This window comes from Myotis davidii, unplaced genomic scaffold (genome assembly GCF_000327345.1).
Source record: "Myotis davidii unplaced genomic scaffold, ASM32734v1 scaffold496, whole genome shotgun sequence".
Classification (NCBI taxonomy): Eukaryota; Metazoa; Chordata; class Mammalia; order Chiroptera; family Vespertilionidae; genus Myotis; species Myotis davidii.
In genome coordinates this window covers 7,622,832-7,629,633 of record NW_006289398.1, presented here as the reverse complement: position 1 = coordinate 7,629,633, position 6,802 = coordinate 7,622,832, and positions in this window count along the sequence as shown.

Sequence of the window (6,802 nt, the reverse complement as noted above, 5' to 3'; positions counted from 1 at the left end):
CCACCCTCCCCAACACCACCAGCACTGTCACCACCATCACCACCATCATCACCATCATCACCATCACCATCAGGAGGCTGGAGCTAGGAGAGCAGGAGGCACAGGCAGCTATGTTTGCTTTTCCTGTTATCACTCTGCTCACACCCACCACCAGCTGGTCACTCACTTGACCTGGGAACATGTGTCTGATCTTCGTCCACCATCCTCACTGGTTGCTCCTCGTCCTGTGGACCTCTGAGCACAGAGGTGTCTCAGGCCCTTCTTGTCTTCCACCTGCCTCACCAGGTCACCTCCTTCCGTCTCACGGCTTCGGTACCATCCACACGCTGACACCACCACCATCTGATCCACAGGCTGGGCCCTGCTCTGGACGGTAGCCACACTCCAGGGCGTCGTGGAGACACCTCTGATAGCACGTCCATGACTGGAAACACATTAGCATCTCCAGCCCAGCAGGTCAGGCTGAACTCCACTCATAACCTCTCCCCTGAGACCCCAGCCGAGCTGCTCCCCCCATAGTTTCCCGCCTTCCAGCGACCGGCCAGGCCCCCCCGGGCTCCTCAGGTGGAGAACCTGAAGCCCACTCGCCGAGAAGTTGTGTGGGTTCTTCCTGCAAGAATCTGACCAGCTCCGCCAACACCATCCCGGCACCAGCGACCGCCTCGTGCGCCCGGGCGGCTGTGAAGTGGATAACAGGCTGCAGCTGTCAACACACAGGCCACGGAGTCTCCGAAATGGACACTGGACACGGCGGCCGTCTGTCCACACCCTCCAGTGCCTTCGCCTCGCACCTGGGCTCAGGTCCAGGCCCTCCCATGCCCGCACAGGTGGCCTCACCCCCTTTTGGACATCGCCTGCTTCCGCTGTCCCCAGCTCCCTGCTCCAGTATCCTGGGCTCCCCGCCCCTCTGTCCCCGGCTCCCCGCCCCTCTGTCCCGGGCTCCCCCCTCCAGTATCCCCGGCTCCCTGCCCCTCTGTCCCGGGCTCCCCCCTCCAGTATCCCCGGCTCCCTGCCCCTCTGTCCCGGGCTCCCCCCTCCAGTATCCCCGGCTCCCTGCCCCTCTGTCCCGGGCTCCCCCCTCCAGTATCCCCGGCTCCCTGCCCCTCTGTCCCGGGCTCCCCCCTCCAGTATCCCCGGCTCCCTGCCCCTCTGTCCCGGGCTCCCCCCTCCAGTATCCCCGGCTCCCTGCCCCTCTGTCCCGGGCTCCCCCCTCCAGTATCCCCGGCTCCCTGCCCCTCTGTCCCGGGCTCCCCCCTCCAGTATCCCCGGCTCCCTGCCCCTCTGTCCCGGGCTCCCCCCTCCAGTATCCCCGGCTCCCTGCCCCTCTGTCCCGGGCTCCCCCCTCCAGTATCCCCGGCTCCCTGCCCCTCTGTCCCGGGCTCCCCCCTCCAGTATCCCCGGCTCCCTGCCCCTCTGTCCCGGGCTCCCCCCTCCAGTATCCCCGGCTCCCTGCCCCTCTGTCCCGGGCTCCCCCCTCCAGTATCCCCGGCTCCCTGCCCCTCTGTCCCGGGCTCCCCCCTCCAGTATCCCCGGCTCCCTGCCCCTCTGTCCCGGGCTCCCCCCTCCAGTATCCCCGGCTCCCTGCCCCTCTGTCCCCGGCTCCCCGCCCCACTGTCCCGGGGTCCCCGCTCCAGTATCCCGGGCTCCCTGCCCCACTGTCTCGGGCTCCCCGCTCCATGCACTGGCCTGCTCCGAGCACCGGCCTGCTTGGGTGCCAAGAACACGCCCTCCGGCTTCAGGCCTTTGCACTGGCTCCTGTGCAGGCGCCTCCTCACTCACACAAAGCTCGCTTTCTCTTCTTCATCCGTGTTCACCTGCAGGGCATGTCACACACCCACGACGCACGCGGCACCTCCCTGCCGCTCCAGCCTGGCACCGTCTTGCTTTCCCTGTTTTTTTCTCTTCACAGCACATTTCAACATGGAACATGCCGCCTCTCTCTCTCTCTCTCTCTCTCTCTCATCCAGGAGGGCAGGAACTTTGTGCCCTGCTGTGTCGCCGCCACCTAGGAAGTTCCAGGCACAGACTGAGCTGTTTGCCAAGCTATTAAATGAATAGAACAAAAGCTCTAGACCAGTGGTTCTCAACCTTCCAAATGCCACGACCCTTTAATACAGCTCCTCATGTGGTGGTGACCCCCAGTTTCATTGTTACAAATTGAACATAATTAAAGCATCGTGATTAATCACAAAAACAATATGTAATTATAAATGTGTTTTCCGATGGTCTTAGGTGACCCCTGTGAAAGGGTCGTTCGACCCCCAAAGGGGCCGCGACCCACAGGTTGAGAACCGCTGCTCTAGAACATTCACCTGCGGGAGGTCTCTACAGGTCACACAGGCACATGCAGCTTCCTGTTAACTAACGTTTAGCCTGTTTAGAGCCACGCGGACCCTGAATAGAGGCCTCGTGCCGCCCGCAGAGAGAACACAACCTGGGACATGCTGAAGGCTCCCAGCCGAGCTCCCGGAGGCAGGCCGACTTGGGGGGGTTAGAAAACAGACGGAGGTTGACGTCGCCTGAGTGCTGCCCAGCGCGTCCGCACGGCCAGCTGACCGGGTGGCTGCTGAATCCCTCCAGGGCGCGCTCACCTGGCTGGAAGGACGCGGGTCGTCACCTGACTGATGTGGTTCAAACAGGAGCGGGTGGAAGCCGCATTTCACTGCGTGGAATGGAGACTGGTGAAGGCTGACGGGTGTGGGGTGTGTGTGTGGGGGGAAGGGACCAGGGTCTCTGAGAAGCGCACACATGTGGGGAGCGGCTGCCGCGTTTGGGCAGGTTCAAGCCTGGGACTGATGGGAGGGCACGATCCTCTCCTGGCAAAGCCAGTGCAGGTCCCAGCCCAATTGTAGCCAAAGGCTCTGGCTGTGAGCCTGACCTGATGGCCAGAACCTGTGGGCCCACGTGGCTGAGTGACGTGGGCTGCGGAGGGGCAGCAAGTAAACAAAGCGTGATCAGGTGCATGTGATTGAGTGGATCCGAAACCGCGGGAACGTTGTAAACATCTTGACCTGCCATCGCTTTGCCGCGTGGGATCGGCTATAAAATAAAGACGCGGCTTGCAGGCCGTGGCACTGTCTCTCCATCAGCGAGGACGGCGTCCCACCCAGCCCCAGCTTCCTTCCCTTGTCTGTCTTTTCTCATCCTTCGCCCCCCCTCAGGCTCACCAAACCTGGCTGAGCTGGCGCCGCACACACACCTGGGATTTCGTCCGACTGCGTAACCGCACGACCTCAGAGTCCGCAGCTGCTTTCTCCGAGCCTCAGTCTCCTCACCCACGATGTGAGGAGGTGAAGACGTTGTGTATAAGGTTCACTCCACCCCCACCTGCAGGTGGGACCAGGCGCGGCCGGACGCAGACTCGCAGACGCGAGGTCCGCCTGGCTGGTGGCTCTCCGAGCGGCCCTTGTTCTGTGGGGTGAGGAGGCTATTCCCAGGCCTCACGTTCCGGCTCCGTGGTGCCTGGGGTTCCCCCGCTTCCTCTAGGGACACGAAGACTTTTTCTTTGTGAATTTTTGTTTTCTCTTTTGGTTTCTTGGGGGCTGTGGCCACACACAACGCGAGGCGATGTCACTGGTTTGCAGGTGTAGGTCCCGGTTTTGTCAGGGTGGGGGAGGGCGTCCTAACGGTGCCCGGGGCAGAGCGTGGAGCGGAGGCGTGGCCTGCGGACAGGAAATGGTCCACTAGGAACTGGGACAAAACCACGCTGACACCCGCCCTGAACCCAATCAGTGCTGCCCAGTTCACATCGCAAAGTTGTGGTTCACACTCCACCACGCTGCTCCCTCCCAGGCCCCTGGCTGGTTTTCTCCCCCCTGCCCCGCACCCCGCAAGTGAGTGCCGGTGGGGGGGCCGCTGGACGCCTCGAGTGCCTGTCCCACCTGCGCCCACACCCCGTTGCTGCGGAGGGAAGAGAAGGCGCTCCTCTCGCCACTGTCTGAGGTTTCCCGGAAAAGCCCCACGAAGGGGCTGAAGGTCAGTTTTGTTGCGAATCCTCACCAGAGGGTGTTTTCCACTGATTTTCAGAGAGAGCGGAAGGGAGAGGGAGAGAGAGAAACATGGTGTGAGAGAGACACGTCGATTGGTTACCTCTCCCATGTGCCTGACCAGGGCTGGGGTTGGGATCAAGCCCGCAACGGAGGTACGTGCCCCTTGACAGGAGTCGAACCCAGGACCCTTCAGTCCACAAGCACACATTCTATCCACTGAGCCAAACCGGCCAGGACCGAAGGTCAATTTTTAACGTGTTTGTGTGTGAGTGTGTGTGTGAGAGTGTGTGTGAGAGAGTGTGTGTGAGTGTGTATGTGTGAGACTGAGTGTGAGTGTGTGTGTGTGACTGGGTGTGTGTGACTGAGAGTGTGTGTGTGAGTGTGCGTGAGTGTGTATGTGTGAGACTGAGTGTGAGTGTGTGTGTGTGACTGGGTGTGTGTGACTGAGAGTGTGTGTGTGAGTGTGCGTGAGTGTGTATGTGTGAGACTGAGTGTGAGTGTGTGTGTGTGACTGGGTGTGTGTGACTGAGAGTGTGTGTGTGAGTGTGCGTGAGTGTGTATGTGTGAGACTGAGTGTGAGTGTGTGTGTGTGACTGGGTGTGTGTGACTGAGAGTGTGTGTGTGAGTGTGCGTGAGTGTGTATGTGTGAGACTGAGTGTGAGTGTGTGTGTGTGACTGGGTGTGTGTGACTGAGAGTGTGTGTGTGTGTGTGTGTGAGCGTGTGAGTGAGTGCGGGGCCGGGAGGCAAGGCTCCTAGAAGACGCCGGTCCAGCCTGCAATCCTGTGTACAAACTCCCAGGCAGACACTTTCCTTGAGGAGGAGGATTGGGGTGGACACACAGCGGCCTGGCTGGTCCATTAGGGTCTCACACCCGAGTTCTGTCCAACGTGAAACGATTTGCAGCCCAGTTTTTCTCACTCCCATCGGACGGCACAGGCATGGAGCATGCGCCTGGGACATGTTATGGTTTGACTTTGCACAAGCTTAAGTTTGTTTTTTAAAATTATTTTTTAATGATTTTTTGATAATAGACAGCGAGAAAGGGAGTGGGAGAGAGAGAAACATCGACCAGCCGCCTCCTGCACGCCCCACACTGGGGATCGAGCCTGCAACCCGGGCCTGTGCCCCGACCGGGAATCGAACCAGCGACCTTTGGTTCAGGGGAGACGCTCACCGAGGCCACAAACGTGTGTTTCTCTCCTTTCCTGGATTAGGTTACACGCTGGTTCGGCAAAGAAACTGACCTAACTCCTTGGATGACTCCCGTCCTCCGACCGAGCTGGTGCCCAGTCCATGCGTGTGTTTCTGTGCGATTTGGTGAGCTTGCCAATGAGAAAAATAGACATGCGTGACCTCTGCCCCTGGGGGATAGACTCACTCGGCCTTCTGGGTAATTGCTTCTTTCCTTTAATTTCCCCCCAAAAGAAGTTAGCTGGTTCCGGCCAGACCCCAGTAACATAGGCTGTTCTGTGTGTGTCTGGACTGAGGGTTTGCAGAGCGAAGAAATCGGCTGGGGAGGAACAAAGAAGGGTGTGTTTGTGGAGTTTTAAAGGGAAGTGGCCACAAAAGCCAACATTTCAGGGACACATGGACGGCATTTCTCTGTGATGGGGTCAAAGCTGTGCTTGTCGCTGTGACGGACAGGCCGCCAGAGCCGCTCTAAAACCGCCTTCGTAGGAATGTGCTGCCGTGGGCTGCGGAGGATGGACGCTGGCGGGCGAGGACCCAGGCGCGGGGGGTGGAGAGAGGCCCCCACATGGGCGGGGCCAGCCCCCCGGAAACCTGTTTCTGATCCTCGCGGGGAGGACAGTGGGGCAGAGGGTGGGTTCCGGGGGCGAAGGCCACATGGCGATGAGGGAATCAGCCGCCGCAGAGCCCACGACTTGTCTGCTCAGATCAGCGAGTCTTCCCGTTTCCACCGGCCGTGGTTCAGGGGAAAAGGGTCACTTGTCAAGAAAGAGGGAGCGGGCGGATATTTGCTAATTCATTACCGTGCGTTTCCCCCAATATTCCAAACGTGTGGGGAAGTGTCCGCAGGGAGCGCCCACAGGCCCCTGAGATCCGCAGCGAACACCTGCTGTGGTTGCTCTGTGCCTCTCGCTGTCCCTCTGTCCGTCCGTCGTGAGAGCAGCATCCTGTGCGCGGTGACCAGGGCTTCCGACCTGCGGGACCCACACCCCTGCCCGGACACAGAGCGTGACCGCGTTCCACCGAGTCCCTCACGGGGCCTGCGCGGCCCCTGCTGCCCCACCCCAGGCGACCACGTCCCAACGTTTCCATTCGACTCCGATGAGTTCTGCCTGTTCTGGGGCGTGGTGCGAGCGTCCTTCACGCAAGCAACACTCGGGAGAGACATCCGTGTGGCTTTGTGTGTTCATCCGTGTTGTTGCCCGTGTTCATCTGTGGGGCTGTGTGTGGTCATCTGTGTTGTTGTGCGCGTTCATCTGTGTGGCTGCGCGTGTTCATCCATGTGGCTGTGCGTGTTCATCTGTGTTGTCGTGTGTGTTCATCCATGTGGCTGTGCATGTTCATCCGTGTTGTTGCGTGTGTTCACCCATGTGGCTGTGCGTGTTCATCCGTGTTGCTGTGTGTTCATCCATGTTGCTGCATGTGTCCACTCAGTTTTAGACCCAAATGCTCTCTGCCCGTTCCCAGGCTCCCGGCTCACAGCCTCCGGGAGTCGGTGCAGAGGATACATGTTGTTCGTTAAGCGTAGTCGAAGGGATGTGGCAGCTCCGATGAGGACAGGAGGCTGAGGAGCCGGGGTGGCCCTGGGCCGGCGGCCACGGCTGGAGGGGGGCCGGGTCTGCTG